Raw genomic sequence first — 22,844 nt, 5'->3', positions numbered from 1 at the left:
CTCTTGGAAATTCCCTGGAGTGGAACAGTTAGCCCTTCCGGTTGGCACTAGTCACGAACAGATCCACTTGAGGGTTTCCCCAAAGGGTGAAGATCTCTTGAAGGACTTGTTCAGCAAGTTCCCACTCGTGGGAAACTGTGCTTTGCATTCTCAGAGCGTCCACCGCCATATTCTCTTCCCCGGCTATGTGAACTGCTGATAGGGAGGTTCCTTCTTAAATTGTCCATAACCAGAACTGCATTGCCTCTCTGCACCGTGGTAGTGACCCTACTCCTCCTCTCTTGTTGAGGTAGTACATGGCCACTGTGTTGTCCGTCATTATCAGGACTTTATTTTCCCGTATATAGGGCAGAAAGGCCTTCAGCACTCGTCTGATTTACCCTCAGCTCCAAAAGGTTGATGTGTAGTTTGGACTCCGATGGAGACCAACGACAGCTGATTGTCAGATCGTTGGCATGCACTCCCTACCCTGTGAGTGAGGTGCCCATAAGGAACAAGTTACTTACCTGTAACTATTGTTCTCCAGCATGGATTCACATGTTCATGAATATTCCCCGTCATCAGATTGGGAATCCTCTGTGAAATAAAAAACAGTTTCACTTTCACTTACAAACTGTATTTCTGCTTTAAACCAATCACTGACCTCTGGGTCATACTGCCCCCATCCAATGACCGTCTTCTTGCTAAGCCCCTCCTCTGGCAGCCACCTTCAGATTTGGTAAGCACGTAAATTGGAAGTATGACCAAAAAGAGCTGCAGAGGGGTTGGAGGGAGGGTTCACATGTGAATCCATGCCAGATCCATCTTGGAGAATAATAGTTACAGGTAGGTAACTTGTTGCTTCTCCAGCATGGGGTCTGGCATGGTGGAACATGCTCATGAATAACGAATACATAGCAGTACATTCCCCAACCACAGGTATTGGCAAGGCTCAACATACGCAATTACACTTACCCCTGGAACAGGCTCACCTCAAGCAAGCATGTTACGTAGCACTGCTTGGCCAACTCTGGGCTCCTCCCTGGAATCCCTGTACACGCAGTAGAATTTTGTGAAGGTGTGAGTGGACCTCCACATAGCAGCCCTGCAGATGTAGAGCAGGGGCATGCCAGACAGGAACGCCGTTGTTGCAGCGATTGCTCTCATAGAGTGGGCTCTTGGACAGCTGAGCAGCAGTCTGTTAGCCCACCGATGACAGTGCGTGATGCAGCCAGAGAGACATCTTCAAATGGAAGCCTTGGACAAGGCCTTCCCATGGTTCACAGAACCAAAGTTCACAAACAGCTATGAAGTCTTCCAAAAGCACTTTGTGTGTGCAATGTAGAACTTCAAGGCACGAGCAACGTCCAGCGAATGCAAGGCCCTTTCCACCGGTACAAAGGTTATGGGAAAAAAACAAGTAACACCAAAGGCTTGTTGAGGTGGAATTCCAACAGAACCCTCGGCATGCAGGATGTGTGCGTACGTAGCAACACCCTTGATTAGTGGAGAGTCAGGTATGGTTGTTTGAGGGTAGGGTCTGGATCTCACCTACCCTCCTGGCAGAGGTGATGGCCACTAAGAAAGCAGTCTTCCACAAGAGGAATTTGAGTGGAGCGTGATGCAGAGGCTCGAAGGGGGCAACTATGAGGGTCCTCAGAACCAGACTTAGGTCCCACGACAGGCTAGAGCCTTCACCGGCGGGACAAGTCGATGGGACCAAATCGAAGAACCTCTTGGGAACCTGGTGTAGCGGGGGATAGCCGCCAGATGCACCTTGTAGAGGCGCGCGCCAGTCCGGCGTTGGCCAGGGATAGCAAGTATGGCAGGATCTGAGCGGCTGTGACCCTCAAAGAGTAATCTTCTTTGACCAGCACCACGTAGTGAAATGCTTCCACTTGTGGCCGTATCACTTAAAGCCCAACAATGCCCTGGCCTTTGCAAGGACCTCCCTGCAGTCCGCTGGCAACTCATAGCTTCCAAACTCTAGCACTGCAGAAGCCAAGCCCTCAGGTTCAGCGATCCTTGATCGTGATGTAGGATTGTGTTAGGGAGAATTCTCTATATAGGCTCATTTCCCAAACCTAGTGAGTCCCCCAGCAGCTTTGCTGGATTTTTGGGGTTTATTTTTTTCTCCTGCTAAGAGTGAGACTCTTTTTCTCCCACTCTTAGACATGATTTGAGGATGTCCTTTGACTTTGTAATGTGTTTTAGGGGCTATGGGGTCTTTTACTCCATAGGGCTTCATGTGTTTTTGGGATGTGTTACACAGCACCCTCAGTACAGTAACACAGGGGTGTCATAGTGACCCCCCAAACAGACTCCATACCCTGGGACTGACTACTGTCTCCCAGGGCATGTAAAGTCACCATTGACTTTACTAGTCTTAAATTGTGAACAGAACCAGTACAAACCATCATATTGTGGAAGTACTGGTAGGGGTAATTAGATTGCCCCTGGGTCTGTTCTTCGAGGGGGCACTGTGCAGTCCCCCCCTCGTCGAGTTTCTGGCTGGTGGCAGTGGTTACCACGCAAAATATTCCACCAGAATATTTCCTATGGGATTTTCCTATTCATTTTAAACGCACCACTTTTTTGGTGCAACGTTAAAGATACCGCCGGGTTATTTATTTAATATTTATTCCCCAGTTGGGTCTTTTTGCCAGGACTCGGTTTTAAAATGGCGTTTGTGTTCGCCTCTGTAACTCCAACCCAAGTCAAGCCCTTTGTTCCACTTTTGGTGGGCTTCTGCACAGAAGCCTCAAAAAGTGGTGCCACTCTGTCTGGGTCTACAGGATGTGTGGGAGGGGGGAATAGGCACCCTGGACTGAGTTGCCTCTGCAACTCAAGTCGCACTCTTGTGTGATTGGCCCAGTGGTGAGCCACCCGGCTCACCACTTAGCATGTTTGAGTGAAAGCTAGGACTGGTGAATGGGGGTTTTCTGCATAAAAGCAGGGCTTTGGGGACTGGAACTTCAGAAGTCGCCACAGGACCTAAAGAATCCAAAGAGGGAGAAGCTGAGCCAACCTGCAACGACGACACCACCGGTGGAGCCCTGCTGAACCGACTCACCACTTCCCAACGACAGAGAAGATCTTCTTCCTGGAGAGTCTTCTTCCTTTGAACTGGTGGGGTTAACCAGTTTGCCCTCTTTTCGCCTTCCTGGATCGTCTCGTGGTCGAATCGCCCGTGCCTAGCACCCCGGCGGCCGGATAGCCACGCTTCACCACTACCGTGAATAAAAGTGTAGTACCTTTTAACCGGGAAACTCTGCGGCTGGTTTCTTCCCTGGCAGTGCAACGATCTCCAGGTTTCCTCCACATCGAGATCTTCTCTTCCCCTGGACGAAGCACTGACTTGCACCCGCTGCCAGGAACAACTGCCCCCGCTGGAGCTTTCTCATCATTTCAGTTACTGTGTCCCGCCTGGTCTCCCTTGCAACAGACTGTTCAAGGTGTCCGTAAATCCTTGACTCTCTATCCTGGGGTGACCTGGGACCTGTTAACTAACTTTTCTGAACTCATCCAACTCCTTTTTGAACTATCTGCAGACTTTTAAAGTGTACTTCAACTGTGTGATCTTGGGCACATTCCGCCTTGGTCTCTCCAAGAGTGGGCCTGGCCTATGAACTTTATTTCTCTACAGTAGACTCTGCCCTTCTTGACTTACTGTGGTTCTTTTAAAAGTGTTGGTATTGTGTGTTTTCCTAATTCTGCCTTTTCCCTCCCTTTTTAAATAATTATTGGAGTGCCATCTTGGTTAAGCGCTCACCTCTGTATTGATAATAAGTGGTGTTCTTTTCCTAAGACTTGTCAAATAATTAATCAGGTAGGTGTATATATTTCTAGTGACTGTGTTTGAACTTGCTTGACATATTAGTGCCAGTGTATTTTTACATGTGTGTTTTCAAATAAATAATTATATACTTTTATACCCAAGCTCTGGTCAGTGTTTGCTTGTGCTACTGTATTTTTGTACCTAATGTGTATACTCTATATACTGCCTAACTCTTCTTGAGTGAAGTCTGACTGCTCAGCCACAGCTACCAGGTAAATCTGGGTGGTGCAGACTGCTACCAATTGGGTTTACTGCCAACACCTGTGGTCTTAAACTTTTTGCAGTGGTCCCTAAGGGAACTGCACAGGTTTCTGCCTAACAGATTGCACTCCCTTAACATAGTGAGAAAATCCGGAACCACCGGCAGTTTGACCGGAGGCGACACTGACAGGCTGAGAAGGTCTGGGTACCAAATCTGCCTCGGCCATTCCGGGGCGATGAGTATTATCCTGCATTGGCACTGTCTGAGTGTGTTGATGACTTGTAGAAGGAGAGGCAACGGGGGAAACGCGTACAGAAACAGGTCTTCCCAGAGGAAGGAGAACGCATCCCCAGGCACCTCGGTTGGTGTAATCTTCTGGCAAACTTTTGGCAGTTGGAGTTTGCCGCTGTCGCAAACAGATCGATCTGGGGTCTGCCTCACTTGACGAACATGCGGTCCGCCTGGTCCTGCCGAAGTTCCCACTCGTGGCAGGAACACAACTTCCTGCTGAGGGAGTCTGCAATGGTGTTCTTGACTCCCGCTGGGTGAAGAGGAACATCTCTTGTCCGATGGCCAAGTGCCACAAGTTCTGCGCTTCCTTGGAGAGCGCCAAGGATCGAGTGCTCCATTTCCTGATGTAGAACATTGTGGTGGTGTTGTCCGTGAAGATCCTCACCACCTTGCCCTTTAGAGATGGAAGGAATGACTTGACGGCCTAGAACACTCCCTTGTTGTTGATATGGAGATCCTTTTCCACCGGCAGCCACGGGACTCTGGTGTGCAGACGTCTGGTGTGGGATCCCCAACATTCCATGGAAGCGTCTGTGGTGACCGTCTCCTGGTATAGAGGGTTTTGAAACCCTGTGCCCCGGGCGATGTTGGAGCAGAGGTCCCACCACCTTATAGCCCGAGGGAACTCGTCGTCCAGTGTAATCTTGTCCGCAAAGCTTCCGGACACCTGTAGCCAGCGAACTTTCAGGACTCCTGAAGAGGTCACATCTGTAACCTGCAGATGAGGTAAAGGCAGGACAACATTATGCCGAGCAACGACTTGATGGTTCGCACAGTGCATATCTTCATCAACAATAGCCGCTGCATCTCCCTTGAATGGCTGCTACCCTCTCCTCCGAGGGTGACGCCAGGAAGGACGCCGTATTGAGTCTGGCTTCTAGGAACATCGCGTGCTGCAATGGTATCAAGCAGGACTTCAGATAGTTAATGGAGAATCCCAGATCTGTCAGTAACTGGACGGTCGCCTTTGTGTGTCCGACAGCTAAGGCCTGCAGTTGTTGGGGAACTACCTCTATCGCCTCTTTTCGCAGCATGGCCCGTACCTCTCCCAGGAGCTGGGGGATGTGCTGCTCCTGACGGGGCACCGGAGACATCCGTGGACACCTGCATTGAAAATCCAGGGTGTGGCCATGGGTGAGAGAATCCAGCACCCATCTGTCGGTGGTGATATCCTTCCACTTGCAGACGCACTTCGCCAGCCGGCCGCCCAGCAGGGTCCATGTGTGGAGGCCCGATGTCCCAGCCGGTTCATGCCTGTTTCGGGGCCGGCGTCCTGTCATGCGGGCGACAATGACGCTGTCCTCCGCTACCGTAGGCTAGGTCACTACTTGCACATTTACACGTATCTCTGACCTCATCACATCCAGTCACCTTGACATCTTAGCCATCACAGAAACCTGGCTTCATCCTGCAGTCGGCCCCTCCCTATCATTGGCCATCCCAGACAATTACACCATCATTAGGAAGGATAGACCGCTATATAAAGGTGGGGAATAGCCTTTATTGATGAAAAGGCACTACCTATTAGAGAAATCAGTAACCCAGTGTTCCAAATGTGCACACTACTATCCATTAAACTAGCCCTGTCCAACACAGCCACCCTTAATCTTCACCTTATCTATAGGCCGCCTGAACCTACCCTCTCATTTGATGAAGATATCTCATCACTCCTCTCTTGGGAGGCCAAGCCCTCCTCCAGAATCATTCTCTTGGGTGATTTCAACCTAGGATTTAACGACCCTACGGACGCACAGGCACACTCATTAGCAAATGCTACAGAAGCCCTGGGATTCACCCAGTGTATCATGGAGCCCACCCACGACAAAGGCTGCACCTTAGACTGGCTTGCCGAATACAACAGTAACATCAAGATATTAGCCAACATACCATGCCCCTGGTCAGACCACAATGTGATCTCATTCTCATCACTGCAGGAAACCCTGATACTCTCAGTCATTCTAACGAGAAATGTCAAAAACATCACTCCTGTCACCATCCTCCCGTTATTGAAGCCACTCACAGCCTTCCAAACATCGACCTGGGATGTTGCAGCACTGGGTGACCTATACAACTACTCCCTACTCCAAGCCATAGACAAAGTGGCATAAACCTAAACCCCCAGCTCATGTGAACACATGGTTCACAACTGATCTCAAAACTCTTCGCTCCTCAAAGCGAGCAGTGTAAACAATTTGGAAAAAGGATCTCTCAGACACTAGCAAAGCCCACTTCACCTAACTATCGAAAACTCACAAACAAGCCATTTGCCAAGCAAAAAAGGTCTAGTATAACAAAAGGATTTATAGTGCTCAATCCGGCTCTAGAGAGCTTTTTGCCATTCTGTGTGAATTAGAGTTTCCAGTTGCCCACCCGCCACCTGCCTCAAAGATATACTTGGTGCACTAACATCCAAAACGCACTTCTGGACAAGATATCCTCTCTCCAAACCAAAATCTCAGCAATGAAAACTAAACTTATGACCAATGGAACACTCCTAGCTCAAACGTTGGCACCTCATGACCATTCTATCCGGCCATTCGAATTCTCCAACTTGGAAGTCATCTCAATCATCAAAGGCCTAAAACCTTCCATATGCCAAAGCCACACCTGCCCGACCCCCATCATCGAAGACTGCGCCACTGAGCTAGCCCCGTTCATTGCCATGGTCATCAACACTTCATTCACCAAAAGCACAGTGCCAACTAACTTGCAAAATGCCTGAGTCCTCCCCTCCTCAAAAAGCCAAAACTCAATGCTAGCATCCCCACAAACTACTGTCCTATCACTACTGTCCCCTTACTTCTTAAAATACTGGACAGAGCAGCGTACTTGCAGATCCAAAATTACCTGGAAAAGAAGAATTTTCTAAGACTGGGCCAATCTGGCTTCCGGCCGGCTCACACAACTGAATCCGCTCTCCTCGATCTAAAAATACAAATGGTGGAATTAAAAGATAACAGTAAAGTAGCTCTCCTCTTGCTCGACCTCTCAGTTGCCTTCGATCTAGTAGATCACAAAATCCTCTGCCTTCACCTTGCCCCAGAGGCCCATTTCTCCCGTAAGGCAATAGCTTGGATTGAATCATTTCTGCCTTGAGTGTTCTCGTCATCAGCATCTGCACTACCTGCCCCAGTCCCATGTGTTGTCCCCGATTGTTCCTGTGTCTAACCCACGCTATACAACATATTCACAAAGACACTCCTAGACTCAATGGGTATCTTCTACGCTAATTATCCGGATGATACCCAAATCCTTATACTATATCTGTTGACTACACTACCAACACTAACTCTACCAAAGTATCCAGGCCTGGATGGCTATGCATTCGTTGTGCCTTAATGACGAACAAACTGAACTGCTGCTTGTTGGATCACAAACACGTCTTATCAAACTGGACAAGGCCTACACATCTTTTACTATAGATTGTGACACCATCCTAAGTGTTAAAATAACAAAGGCCTGAGATGCAGAAGGATGACAGGTTTTACCTGGGTGCAGTTCCGTCAGGACTTGGTGAAAGTTGGTCTCCCTCCTGCTGGGGATTCCACCGTGCCAGCAGATAGTAAACACCTTCTGACGGGGGCCCCAGAAAGTAAGGCCAAAAAACAAAAACCTAAGGGGGAAAAACTCTGGATAGTAAAATATTGCTTCAGTGTTGTTTGATTCAGAAGGAGTCTGAATAGCAGTGGAGGAGCTGGCAGTCAGCATGCAAAGCAGGATAATGCAGGGCAAGATGCAACACAGGAAAGTTCAAGAGGCCAGAAGGAGCCCAGGAACTAACTTGTATGAGCAAAGAATACAAGAAAGGCACAGGAAAGACAGGGACAAGGAACAATGACAGCGTCAAGCGCAATACATCTAAGTGTTGAGACGCATTGATGCCACGGTGAAGCCGCTAAAGTGTCGGGCATCGCGCTCCCAGCGAGCCAGAACTGAAAATCCGCCATCTTACAAAGCTCCCCGGATAGTACAGCAGCCGCCATCTTGGAGGAGGAAGAGTCCGGGAAACGGAGCAAGCTAGGTTCGCTACTGTGCATATTTTCCTCTACAGGTGTGTGCGCAGCCACAATCACCACTTCTTGACCAGTAAGTGAAACATTACAAAGGAAGGTTTCCATTGAGATTATCATATTCAAATTACTATACAATTTCCTGTTGATTACATCCTCATTAAAGAGAAATGCCCCTAATTCAGGATCATGATGCCATGTTTGATACTCCTATCATTGCTCACTATTCTGTGGCATGATTTAAACATTCACGAAGAACACAAAGATGATTTCAACTGAGATCATCACATTCAAATTGTGCAAATCATTTGAAATTTCAGACTGATTGGATCGTCCTAATATTAAAATGCCAGTAACACAAGTTCATACTCCTATGTACGAAGCCCCTATCATTGCTCAATTTTGGGGGCATGCTATACGCACCAGATTTATATTCTTATACTTATCAATTTTCAGGTATTGTGGCTAAACAAGTACAACTAGACTGTACAGACTTTGCCTATTACAATACTAATTTCTCCTATGTCATGCTCTTTCAAGATAGGTGTTGGAAATAACACATGAAACCGAAAACTTGTTTTACCTACTTTTTCAGTCTCTTAACTTCCTCACACTATAGTCCCTTAGACCTTCTTCCAGATTCTCATGTCGCAGATCACGATATACAGGGCAGAGAAACAAAGCGTGTTGTAAAGGCTTCTTTAGTATTTAAGCAGTAAGGGCACATGATAAAAGATAATTTACTCCAGGAATTGGTGACAACTGCAAGGGGCAGTTGAAAGATGTCCAGATATTTCTCATAATCTATTGCTTCTTTGGTTGTAGGCATGGCCAGCAGTGATATAAGGAAGTCAAGCTCCCAGTGGATCCTCTAATAGATAATCTTCCAGTGCACAAGGCTGCACCTAAAGTGCTGATATACAACGTGGTCACGCCACACTCCTTCTTGGACCAAGACATAGGATTTATGGGCAGTCTGAGGACAAGAGCGAAGCATGGATGGTGATCCCCGTGAGACCAAGATGGCGGCCGCAACGGGCTCCGCTCCTAGGATCTGTGGCAGTGGGCTGCTTCCAGAACATACAAAGATGCAGAATAATAGGCTGTTTAACTCGTCCGTAAAAACAGCAGGGTTATGAACTTGAGGCAGAGCAGAGGGTTGCGAGGACGCAGCAGTATCCAGCAAAGGTGTGTGGTGGCGGGGGAAGGGGCGACTATGGCTGCAGAATGAGCTGTGGCCGCTGCGTAGTCAACAGGAGCCTGGGAGGCTGATTAGGAAGTAGCAGGAGTAGACGACCGTGGGCTGCAGTGCTTTAGCATCAAGGGGTGGCCTGGTCGCACTGCTAGAGGGAGCGGGAGACCAGGCCCTCAGAACCATGTTAATTGCAGGAGGCAAGGACTGGCAGTGGGGATTGGTCTGGCATATGACTGGAAACAAGGGGTGGCCTGGTCGCACTGCTAGAGGGAGCGGGAGACCAGGCCCTCAGAACCATGTTAATTGCAGGAGGCAAGGACTGGCAGTGGGGATTGGTCTGGCATATGACCACCCACGGCCTGTGTATAGTTTATCATACACCTTCTGCATTTGGAGGAGCAGTGAGGGGGTACTGGTAGATATAAAAACGCTACCCATAGGATAGGTCTCAAAATCAGCAGCGCCATCGGTAGAGGGTGGGGTAGAGCCTGTTGCACCAGAGTGTACAAGATGGTGGCCAGTATAGGTACTGAAGGCAGGAAATAAGCAGTACCTGAAAAAGAAGGTGCATATAGATGTCCCCATACAGAGAGTATCCAATAGGGCAACAACAGGTACTTTGAGTAGAACAGGAAGAAGCCTTATGCCATTGCTAGTGAGACACATGCCAGAAACAAAAAAGGCCCCAGCGAAATTGAAGCAGACAAAAACGGACACTTCTGCAAGGATAAAAAAGGAGAAGACTGATCCCTTGGATATTAGAGAACACTCCATGGAAGGGGATACGCAGTAACAGAGAGGTGCTGACACCAAAATACTTGGAAAAATATCAGCTCTCAGAGCATCAATGGAGTTGCGGATAGACAAGGTCAAATGCGACGAATTAGGTGAAAATTAAGGAGGCGACGTCTACAATGAAAGACTTACAATCAAGGATTCAGGATATCACAACAAAAGTGTGAATGCTGGAATATCGAGCCAAGAATGCAGAAGGCAGCACGACGAGGAGTAACATTAGGATCTTGGGACTGCCGAAGAGGGAGGAACACAGTAACCCTTCCACGTATGTGGAGAATATTTTTTATTTTTGTTTTTATATTTTATTTGCATTATTGGCTTATTACAAACCTTTTAGCAAAATATATTTTAATTCAATATCCTTCACATCTATAATTCATATCCTTAAAATAATTATGTCAATTTCGTTTCATCCAACTCCTTTATAACAAAAACAATGGTAAACTTATTAAAACCATCATGCGATATACAAGCTATTATTTTCCATTTCTTGGAAAAAAAAGATTCTAAAAAAATGTACTGCTGCTAACACCAAAGGTATCCGTTCCCCTCTCAATAAAAAATTCCACCGTTCTGCGGGTGTTGAAGTGCTCACGTTTTTCAAAAAGCTTGCAAAGTGTTTACAGCTACATTACACATCTCTGGGTCTTATTGCAGATCTTACCGACAGAACCTTCTTCATATGGAATACGTTTAGGCGGAGCCTCATAAATTGGGACCTGTAAAACCTATTTGGAAATTGAGTCAGATATTTAGGGATTGTGCCATAGGCCCTGACTAAGGGTTTTGTCATGGCCCAATTCCATTTCAAATTTTAGTAAGGGCACAATGGGCGGCTGTGTTTTCAGTATGTACTTTCTGAAGAGAGCCAGTGATTTCCACTCGCCCATTGCCTTTAACAAGATCAACCCCAACTCACGCCTAATGACCTGTATTGGGATGGATCTCGACAATCCCGTGACTCTCCTCCAAAAAAGTCCCTCAGCCGCTAGCCATATGGCGTGACAAATAAAAACACAGTCCTTCTGATCAGTAGGTCAAAACCGCAGTAGTTTTTAGTTTATAAAAATCTAACATATAATCGACAAACGGCAAACATTTCTGTTAAGCAATCTAGCGTGGTTTGCCAACATTTTTGCCCTGTTTTTGATCAGCGCGCCTGTTTTTGCCTCGATCCTGCTCATATTTATGCATATTCCCAGTATTTGAATGAATCCACTAATTCCACCCTTGATAAGTACCAGTTAACCTGCTGTCCAGACCCTTTCTTGCACATTTCCAGAATCATGATTTTTGTTTTCTCAGTGTTTGTCAGGTCACTGTTTATTAGGGAGTTAAGTCACTGAGCATTCAAGGTAACAATTCAGAGGTCAGGAATTGCCATCTTCCAGCCGGCAGGGATTGACACTTTTTGCCTCACCCTCCAAATGACCTCCCCAACATGGTTTCATGGTGTTGTGAAGGCATAAGCAAGCGGACACAGATAACTGAGTACAGATTGGGCTAGAAAACCTTTATTCAAATCAAAAGGAGGTAGGGAAAAGGCCTAACTTGCTAAGGTGGGATTTCCCTACCTAACTGAAACCAAGGGCAGTCTGTGTCAGGGTGTCCAAAGTAAATGTCTGTCTGTGTCCAAAACCCATACTTGCCCTCACATCTACTTGTACATAAAGTGTAGGGTTGTCAGCGCCAAACTGAAAAGTGTTCAAATACAAGTTCAGAGCTTCTTCCAGCTCTTTGTTCTCCCTTCCTCAGTATTCATGATAGTTCACGTTATCAAAAAGAGGGGTTCCCTTCCCAAGCTTTCAAGTCTCTCAATGTTCAAAAACCAACAGAATTCATTGGGATCCTTCTCAGCTTCGGTGTCTTCAATATCACAAACAGTTCAAAACACACAAGTTTTCCTTGACTTTCAATCACAAACTTATAGATGCATTAAGTGGCTTTTCCTTTAGATGGGTGTACTCGGTCTAGGCTTAGTTGTCGGACCACACGGTCCACCCATTACAGGCCACGCAACCAATACACCTTACTTGTTTCTTCTTCACAGTTACACTGCCACTGTTTCTGCTTCACAGTGGAACTGGCATTATCCTCATGCCGCTTTCTCAATACTTGTTTTGCCACCATTCACTTGTTTTATTCTTATGGCACTTGCCTGTTTAAGATTGTTCTTTTCAGCTTAAACAGTTCACTGTTCCTTTTTATCAAGGAAGTTCATCAATTGCTTTCAATTCAGTCATACTTGATTTCTTTCGGTTCGGTATTCACAAATAGTAAAGAAACCTCAAATTCACTGTTAACTCTCCTGCTGGGAATTTTCACCCTTGTCACGGGCTTATTCATGCTTTGAAAGTTCACTGTTTCGTCGGCCCTTTCTTGGCCTTGTTAGTTTCATTTCATTCACAGTTTGGTATTCACAAAAATACTTTCACTCATCTCTTTCCACCTTCAGGTTATCGTATTTATCAATCATCTGTATTTTACGCTGGCCCAGCATTCCGACTGCTGTCACGGTCCCTCGCGAGCGATCCAACCAGCATAAATCATGCAGTTTGCACCACAGCGTCCCCGAGTCATTCAGCCTGCTTTGACTCACTGGGTAAGCGGTCTCCGGGTGCTGCTCCCCTGCATCGGCTGGCTCTCTGTGGCGGATGCTGCTCACGGCTCGGCACGTCTCTCTTCCAGGGTCTCCGCCAACTCGGGTTAATGAAGAGGGTGTCTCCAGAAGGTAGGCAGGCCAACCCTGCCACCGGAGAGCTTCCGAAAGCTCCCGCCACAATTCACATCAATGACTCTGCAGCTCCTTGGCGCTTTGGAGACGCATCTCCCTGCCTTCACCTCAGGATTCTCCTGCAGGCGCGATCTCATTTGCCTCACCTGAGCAGGCCATTTATACCGCCCTCTAGGCCCCAGGTGCAGGCAATATTCCTCTACTGTATTACAGTCTGGGTTCTCAGCATTCCTCTTCCACGTCCCAGTTTCAGAGTGGTGTTTGTGTATGTCTGAATTAATAAAAGGAAGGCAGTATGACTGTGTTGTCTGTTCCTCGTCTCCATACCAGGTTGGTGTGGTTTAAAAGAGTGTTTCCTGGAATCGTAGGGAAGAGATTGATGATACCCTATAAAAGCCCAGGGGACATTTGTCTCCTTATAAAAGAGAAATGGGGGATACTGGTCTCAACCAAAGGGTGCCGCATCCCCACTCCCCAAATCTCCCTCCAGGTGATCCTCCCTCGCATATCCACCCTCAGGGTCAGGCTCTGAAAGCGACAGCCTTTCCCTGGACACATGGGAGGAGGATATATTGGGGAAAGAAGTGACGACGCCCTCAGATTCCTCACATAATACAGGTTTGGCTCAACATAAAAACTAAAAAACATTGTAAAAAAAGTAAACAAAATGATTCCCACAAATTTGTCCCACTTCCCTCTCTCCTATATGTAGATTCTCGTTATCAGCAAAAAACATTTGCCTCAGCAGGAGGTTCCCTCCACCGGGCAGTAATTCCTATATGAAAAGGACACTGAATCCGAAGGCCCCGTCCCGCAAACCCTCCCAACTGCTCGCCAAATGCTGTAACCCCTAAGCCCCTCTTATAACAAACCCCAACTTGTAGAGAAAAGCAAATGATCAACCACAGAAGAACAAGTTACTTACCAACTGTAACGTTCTTTCGACTGGATGTTCCTCCCACAAATTCCTCATCTTGTGATAATTCGTTATCGCCAGCTTCGCTGCTTCAGAAAAACATTTTTTGGCAGAGGGCGCTGTGCTCGAGGTTGTGGCGTTGAGTGTCCCTCGACGGGCTCCGTACCGTGTCGACGTCACTGATGGTATAAGTAGCTCAAGCCGCGCCCGTTGGCTTCAGTTCTGTTTTTCCGAGGAAATACTTGTGGAATATCCAGGCGTATGCTGTGACTGATAGGCCCATCGTGAGAGGAAATTGTAAGAAAAGACAAATTGTACTGCGAGGTAGGCTGGGAGGGTCGATGAGGAATACGTGGGAGGAACATCCAGTCGAAAGAACGTTACAGTTGGTAAGTAACTTGTTCTCCGAATGGATTGTGTCCTCCCACGTATTCCTCATCTTGTGATAGACTCCCATAGCAGTGATTAATTTGGAGGTGGGAGTGCTATTTTTTGTTATCATGGACACAGTGATGTACCCCTCTGGCAAATAGCCCCTCGTTGGAGGAGGAGGCATCTAAGCAGTAATGCTTGATAATAGTATGCATTGATGCCCATGTTGCAGCCAAGCAAATATCTTTTGCAGGGAATCCCCTCTTCAAAGCCGCAGATGTAGCCATTTCCCTAGTGGCGTGAGCACGTAGCCATCTGGTGGGTCTTTTCCTGCTAATCTGTAGCATTCCAATATAGCTAGAATGATCCAGCGGGATATAGTTTGTTTCGTCACCGCTAACCCCAATTTACGACCTGTGTAACCCACAAAGAGTTGGTCGTCTTGACGTAATTTTGTCATTCTTGAAATGTAAAAGCTGAGGGCCCTCTTGGGGTCCACCCTATGTAATCTCTCCCCTTCTTTTCCCAAATGAGGAAGAGGATAGAATGTTGGCAAAATAATTTTCTGCGACAAATGGAATTCAGAAACTAATTTCGGTAAGAAAGATGGTTTATCTTTCGGATCTACCTTGTCCTTGTAAAATGTGGTGTATGGAGGTTTACATGAGAGAGCCTGTAGTTCACTAACTCTGCGGGCTGATGTTAATGCCACAAGAACAGTCTTTAATGTTAAAAGCCTCAATGGACAGGAGTGCAGAGGCTCAAATGGTATACATGTTAGGAATTTAAGAACTAAATTTAAATCCCAAGTTGGAACATGAAATGGTATTGGTGGATATACATTTGTAAGTCCTTTCAGGAACTGTATTATTAATGGCATTTTAAAGTAAGAAGCCTCTTCCGAGGAGCGCTTAAAAATGGACAGCGCAGCAAGATATCCTTTGATTGTCCCGATCTGGAGCCCCAGTTTGGCTAGATGTAATAGAAAAGAAAGCAACATTGGTGTGCTACATTGAAAAGGGTCCACATCCCTATCTTTGCACCAGTTACTGAACTTATTCCAATGACATAGGTACAAGGATTTTGTTGCTGGACACCTGGCTGAAAACAACATCTCCATTACATCATCCGGAAGATCCCAATCCTTGTATCTCAACCTCTCAGAAACCATGCATGAAGGTTGAGTGTGTTGATCTCTGGATGGAGAACCCAACCTTCCTCTTGCGAGAGAAGATCCTCTCTTTGTGGAAGACGTACTGGAGGGCAGATGGACATGTCCAGAAGGTCCGGGTACCACGTCCTCCAAGCCTAATCCGGGGCAATTAGGATCATGGTTTTCCTGAACTTTCCAAACCTCCTGATTACTCAGAGCGTCTGCCACCGTGTTCTGCTCTCCGGCTAGGTGAACTGCCGATAGAGAGATTCCTTCTTGTATTGCCCAGAACCAGAGCTGCATTGCCTCTCTGCACAGAGGTAGTGATCCTACGCCTCCTCTTTTGTTGAGGTAGTACATGGCCACTGTGTTGTCCGTCATTATCAGGACATTCTTTCTCTGTACGGAAGGCAGGAAGGCCTTCAGCGCTAGTCTGATTGCCCTCAGCTCCAATAGGTTGATGTGTAGTTTAGACTCCGATGGAGACCAACGTCCTCTGATTGTCAGATCGTTGGTGTGAGCTCCCCACCCCGTGAGTGAGGCGTCCGTCACTACTGTTATCTACGGCCATAGTTGCCAAAAAGATTCTCCCTTGAGGATGTTGTCGTTGCAAACCCACCATGATAGATCCTGAGCAACTGCGCTCAGGACTTGCAGAAGATCTGACATATTCCCCGAGAATTGGGACCATTGAGTTCTGAGGGCCCATTGGAGGGATCTCATTCTCATATGGCCTCTGGCACCAGAAAAATGCATGATGCCTTTTTAACCTCAGGAAATCGAAGGCCGGCAGATGCTGGGCTTTCTGGAATTATGTTACCATCTGCTGGATGTGAAGAGTTCTCACCTCGGGCGGCAAGGCTTTGCCCGAGGAAGTGTCCAAGACTGCTCCGATAAACTGGAGTTGTTGGGATGGTATCATGTGGGACATCTTGAAATTGAGGGAGAAGCCCAGGTTGTGAAGGAAGTGGCAGGTGATCGACAGGTGTTCCTGAGCTTGTTCTGGAGAACGTGCTCTGATTAGCCTGTCGTCCAGGTAGGGGCAAACGTGAATCCCCCTTCTCCTGAGACTCGCTGCCACTACCGCCATCAGTTTGGTGAAAACCCTTGGAGCGGAGGTCAGCCCGAATGGCAGAACTCGAAATTGATAGTGAGAACCGCCAACAGCGAACCTCTGGTATTTTCTGTGCTCGGGATGGATTGGCACATGAAAATAGGCATCCTGAAGGTCCAATTATACCAACCAGTCTTGGAGTTGGAGAGCCTGAAGGATATGAGAAAGGGTTACCATCTTGAACTTGTCCTTTCTGAGGAATTTGTTTAAATTTCTCAAGTCCAAGATGGGTCTCAATCCTCCGTCCTTTTTGGGGATGAGAAAATAGGGGGGGGTACCAGCCCTTGTTCCTCTCCGCTACAGGTACATGTTCTATTGCACCTTTCTCTAGCAGGGTTATAATTTCCTGCCAAAGGAGCAGATCTGGAATTTTGGTAGAGCTGGCTCCTGGTGGATGATCGTGAGGTCTTTTTAGGAAGGGAAGGCAGTAACCTTGGGCTACTGTTTCCAGTGCCCAAGCATCTGAAGTAATGCCCCGCCATTCTTTCAGATGCTGAGAGATTCTGCCTCCCACTGGTGTTTTGTATTATAAGACCTCAGAGAGATTTGGAGGCGGCTGAGGGCATAGATGCCGTTCCTGAAGATGGCTTTGTAGTCTTTCCTCGTCCACCACGAGTGACATTCCTCTTGCCCCTTTGAAAAGCCTGTCCTCTTCCTCTACCAACCGAGGAGAAGTATCGAAAAGGACGACTCCTCCAGGAAGATGAGCCCGAATAGGGTTTCTGAGGTTGTCGCATGGAGGCACTAAGGGATTTAGCTGCCGCTTTTGAGGTCTGTAGGTTTTCTAGGCTCTCATCAGCCTTACTACCAAACAGCCTCGAGCCATCAAAGGGCATGTTGAGAAGTCTGGTCTGCACATCTGGGGCAAACCCAGACTTTCTCAACCATGCAAATCTGCTTAGCACTGGGCTTGATGCCACAGACCTGCTAATACTATCAGCAGTATCCAGTCCAGACTGGAGACATTCCCCCATTGCCTCCTTCCTGTCACTGACTATATTCAGGAAGCCTTCCCTTCCGGAATATGTTCAGCCGCCGCCGAAATGCATTCCCACAGGATGTGTGTGAATCTGGCCAGGGTACAGGTGACATTGGTCGATTTTAAGGCCATGCTATCCGTAGTAAAAACTTTACGAGCCCAGGCATCAACCTTTTTGTCCTCCCTGTCCAGAGGTATGGTTGGGTATGCTGTCTGCCTGTCATGATGCCTACCCCCGGGCAGCAGGACCAAGCCCATCAGCTCCGGGAGTAGGCATTCAGATTCTTAATAAAACCCCAACAGCCCCGGCTGGGGGCGCCAGGCCTTAGGCGCCAGGCTCATCATAGAAATCAGTCCTGGTGCCACAGGCGACAGGCTCATAGACTTTACTTACCTGATGCAGACCATGCTGCAAGTGAGTCCAAGCCAACGTGAGGCCTGGATGATACTATTTTATTATAGGGACTATTTTCTACTCGGGCGTGGTTCTGGGGAACTTCTTACCTGGAACTACTTTGGAGGCTATTTAAACCACGCCCGAACAGCAGCACACACTTCGCGTTATTCTGCATCCAGCAGTGTGACGCTCACCGTGCCTGCAGTCAGCATCCAGTCTTCTGCCAGGCCCGCCTCGAATCTGGAGCTCCTAAAACAAAGAGGAAAGAAAAGGACAAGGTTAGAAAACGAACTATTTTCGAATTCCTCACCTGATTCTGGATCCATCTCGCCGCCGGACCTGGAAAGAACATCATTTCAGTACGCATTGCATCTCCAGCTGCAGCGCCGCGCCATACTCACCAGTCCTCGCAGCATCTTTTGATTCGGCGCTGCCTCCATCATTTCTTCGTCGAACTCCGGCACCTGGGGGACAAAAGAAAACAACAAGGTGAGCCGAGAGAACCAACAAATATAACTCTTATCACCATAGACTTACCTGATTTACCACCGGAGGCATTATTCTATAACTCTCCACATCTTCATGTGCCGCACCTGCAAAGAGAGAGAAAACAACACGTTAAACACGTGCAACATTTACCAGACAGCGTAGGGTAATACAGACTCTTACCTGAGTGCCACTATCTACCACGAGAGCATCTTCTCAAGAACTCAGCTGCAAGGGGGGAACAAGAGTGAACATCGGACATATTGAACTCTATGAACTTGATACTTACTGGTCCTCGCCAGGAACCTCACGGTCAATACTCTCCGGAACTCTCCCACGCCTTCAAACCAGTGAAGTAACTGGCATCAACGCGCCCCTGCAATCCATGCAGGATGGAGAGCTCATCTTTCAAGAGTATAAGGTGAGATTGCTGAGTGGGCACTTCGGAGATGATTAGTGGGGAGGACTGTGGGGGGGTGCCATCACTTGAATCCACGGGTGGCTAAATCCATCTCTCCACTTGCAGGAGAACACTTCTACGGGTCAAGCAGACAAGATTAGGAGGGCCAGTCCAGTCAGTCATCTCTGCACTACGCATCACCTTGGTGGAGACCGCAGCCGTCCGGGTCCGACCGACGCCCCTGTGGGAGCCAGGTGAGCGTAACACTGCCTGGAAGTAGTAGTGGCCTGAATAACCAGACTTTCTGGCCTATGGTGTCTATTCAGGTATTCTAGATCAGAAGTAGAAGTTCTGTACTTCTTTGGAAGATTGCTGTCTACTGCAGCAATGCTATCTGGTTTTTCGCAGTTCCTTTCAACTGTCCTTTGGAGCGCCCCATGGAAAGGGAGAACTGGGTCTTTCCTGGGTCCCCGGACTATAATGTCCGTCATATCGTCTTGCTCAAACTTAGGGGAGGCTCTTCCCCAACCCATATATTCAATCACCCTACTCATCAAATTCCTATACCCTGAGTCCGCATGTTCTGCAGGATTGGGTGCAGAAAACTCCAATTCAGGTGATGTGTCCACACCACTAGCAGAATGCAGAGTTTTACATAGGTCTCTCCTATATTTTACTCCAAAAGGAGTGACATCTTCATCCTCTGAGGCAGATTCTTCAAAAATTGAAGACATGGACCTAAAAATGGACCTAAAAAAATCCAATTTTGGTAAAGGTGTAAACCTTCTCTCTTCCTCCTGATTTTTCATCGAAGGAATAGGTGTTTTCTTCGAAGGTCGAAGGAACCTTCGACACACTCGGTAAAGCCTTCGATAAAGGCGTCGAGGATAATATCGGCTTCGTTGTCGAAGCCGTCGGCGAAACTGCAATCGACTTCGACAATTTCTGCCTTTTCTGAGGGATCGGAGAAACACTCGATCCTCGAGGAACTCTCGAAGAGGTTTTATGGGTACTACTGGACTTTACCGCCGTAGTTCCGACTTCCCTGCGTTGTCCTGTGGAGCAACCGGGGTCTAGCTTTTCTGAGGTTTCTTTGAGGGGGTCGAGGCCGCGTTCTCAAAGACCTGCATCATTTTTCTTCTAAACCTCTCCCATTTTGAAGGGGAATCCGATCTTGTTGGACATCGAACCAATTCCGTCGATGTATCGGATGATGACGATGGAGATCTATGTCTCCTTTTGAGCTTTTTAGAAGAAGACGAAGATGATCATCTCGACCTGCTACGAGATCGGGATCTCTTCGAATGTTTCTTATGACGTTCCGATTCTTTTGAATCGGATGATTTTTTATGTTTTTTTGACAAGGCTTTCGAAGAGCTCTTCCACGCCTCCCGCCCCACCGCTAACTTACTTTTCCTCTCACGGAGGGCCTTCTCCGTCATTGACTGACAGGAGCCACAGTTGCCGGTTCGATGGTCTGAGCCCAGACACCAAAGACAGATACGGTGAGGATCGGTGATAAGACCTCTTCGACCCGCAGTCAATACACTTCTTAAACCCAGTTTTGGGAGTCAAAGCGGTCAATGAAAAAGACATTTTCTTGACGGAAAATCTCGAAGCGCGCCGTTCACGAGAGCGAAGCAATCGGAAAAACGGAACTGAAGCCAACGGGCGCGGCTCGAGCTACTTATACCATCAGTGACGTCGACACGGTACGGAGCCCGTCGAGGGACACTCAACGCCACAACCTCGAGCACAGCGCCCTCTGGCAAAAAAAATGTTCAGAAGCAGCAAAGCTGGCGATAACGAATTATCACAAAATGAGTAATACGTGGGAGGACACGATCCATTCGAAAAGTCATTCTGTCGCGACTACGTGAGAGAGGAGAGAACCCCCATTCAGGGACAGCCTGAGCTGTTCAGAAAAGTGGCTCACAAACGCCTGTGTCATAGTTCCAGGAGCTTTTAGTGTTTGTCTCTGGAGTGTGTCGCGATCTTCTTCGTCTTATTTCAGCCTTCCTGAAGGTTTCCTGGCTGATCTGGTACATTTCTCTCCATCCGACGCTCTCACTGGATCTAAGTCCATCTGTTAATCCTTTGGAGATCAGACCGACTGTTCTCCCATTAATGCAGTAGCCTCCTCTTCTGTCACAATGGCATATTGTTTGTTTTGATAATCAAACAGAAGTTTACATGGGAAGCCCCATCTATTGTGAACTTTATGATCCCTTAACCAGCTGGTTACCATATTTAATTTTCGCCTCTTGCCCAAGGTGCACAGAGATAGATGTTGAAATTGGGTAATGTCTGCCCCGCAGAATTTGATAAACTCTCTTCCCCCTAGGCACTGAGATTATCTTTTCTTTCTGTTGAAAAAGGGAACCATGGTCAGGACATCTGACAAAAGATTTTGTCTCTTGGGTTGCAGAATAAACTGTGTGTCCTGTCCACAGTCAAGGTTGTTTGGTCTGGGAGTAGAAGGCTTCAAAAGAGGCTCTGGATGAACTGTTCTAGGTTTTGGACTTGTATCTGTTGTGGTAGTCTCCCCACCCTTATGCTTCTTCTCCATGAACTGTTCTTCCTGTATTCTTGTTTCATCCACATCAGTTCAAGTTGTTCTTCATGGCTGACAACCTTGTTTAGAAGTTCCTCTTGGTTGTGCGGCTGCTTGCATAAGGTGTTCTCCATATAATCCAGCCTCTTCTCAGTGATCAGCATGTGGTTGTCTAGCTCTGCTATAGATTTAGAGAGCTTGTCCCCATCTGCATTGATCTCTTGCATAATCCCAGCTAGCAAGTTGAGAAGATCTTTTTTAGTTGCTAGGGCTTCTTTTTTTCAAACTCCATATGGGGAGCATGCACATGGACTACCACTGTCTGTGGCTATTTGGACGTCCCTTCCTGTGCAGCTAGCATGGTTTTGATGACGCCTGTTTTTGTCTTAGCAACTGGTTTGGACATTTGACGCATTTACAGATGAGGGGCGTGGCACCAGCTCTCAGATGTCACCTTAGGGGTCTACAAATTAGCAAACGCCCTCTAAGCCCCTTACTCTCACCAGGATGGATCTTTGATTGTCTACTCAGCCTGGCCTACAAAGATTGGGTGTCCAAAAACCTCTCCACTCTCCCAGTAACTCACCAGCTCCTCATGCCAGTAGCGCTTCAAGTAGCTCTAGGTCCTGTGAGAAACCAGAGGCTGTCTCACTGGCTAGTCCCAGGGGATCTCTGTCTCAGGTCGCCAGGGCACGGACCCAGACCCAGACCCTGGGGGTCGGAGGGGTCTTCAGGAAGTGGGGGTGAGGCAGTTGATGGCGAGACGCAGTATTCCACTCTTTTTTGTTCATCTACCCCATCTATTTTTTAGGATACTTCGAAGTCCCCAACTCCCATGCCCATTTTTACACAAACACTGGGCTGAGGAAGAGGGTGACTGAGAGTAACATGACTAACTCTAATAGATGGTACTGAACATGTCCAGTTAATTGGGTCAGACAAAGTCAGACACTTGACTTTAAGTGCATACACCTGATATCAATTAGCTCTCCTTACACGGATAAAAGGCAACACCTAAAGACACACTCTGAGAAAGGCACAACACTAGTAGGAGCAGAACTTCTGGGACGAAGGCACACCTACTGGAGCAGAGCAACGGATCAAGGGACGAGAGCTGCAGGTAGAAAACCCCAAGGTTTCCCTACTGGAGGTGGCCTCCGACAGACCGCAAAAGACACGTGGAGAAGGCCAGATCCCAGAACTGAAGACTGCATTGTGTTTTCCTTGTGACCTCCCGGGTGAACGGCAGAGTTGGGGAGGAGAGGCCAAGCCTGTGGTACTAACCTTGGCTCGTGAAATATAAATTGCAAAACCCAGGAAAAGACCCACACAGCTGGTGAGTTGGCAAGCAGCCTGAGAGACTGGTGTTTGTTAACGTTTCAAATAGAACAGTATATCTCAAGTGAAGGCTGCACATGTGTGGATG

This window comes from Ambystoma mexicanum, chromosome 5q (genome assembly GCF_040938575.1).
Source record: "Ambystoma mexicanum isolate Mex_15411 chromosome 5q, UKY_AmexF1_1, whole genome shotgun sequence".
Classification (NCBI taxonomy): domain Eukaryota; kingdom Metazoa; phylum Chordata; class Amphibia; order Caudata; family Ambystomatidae; genus Ambystoma; species Ambystoma mexicanum.
This window is presented reverse-complemented; position numbering follows the sequence as displayed.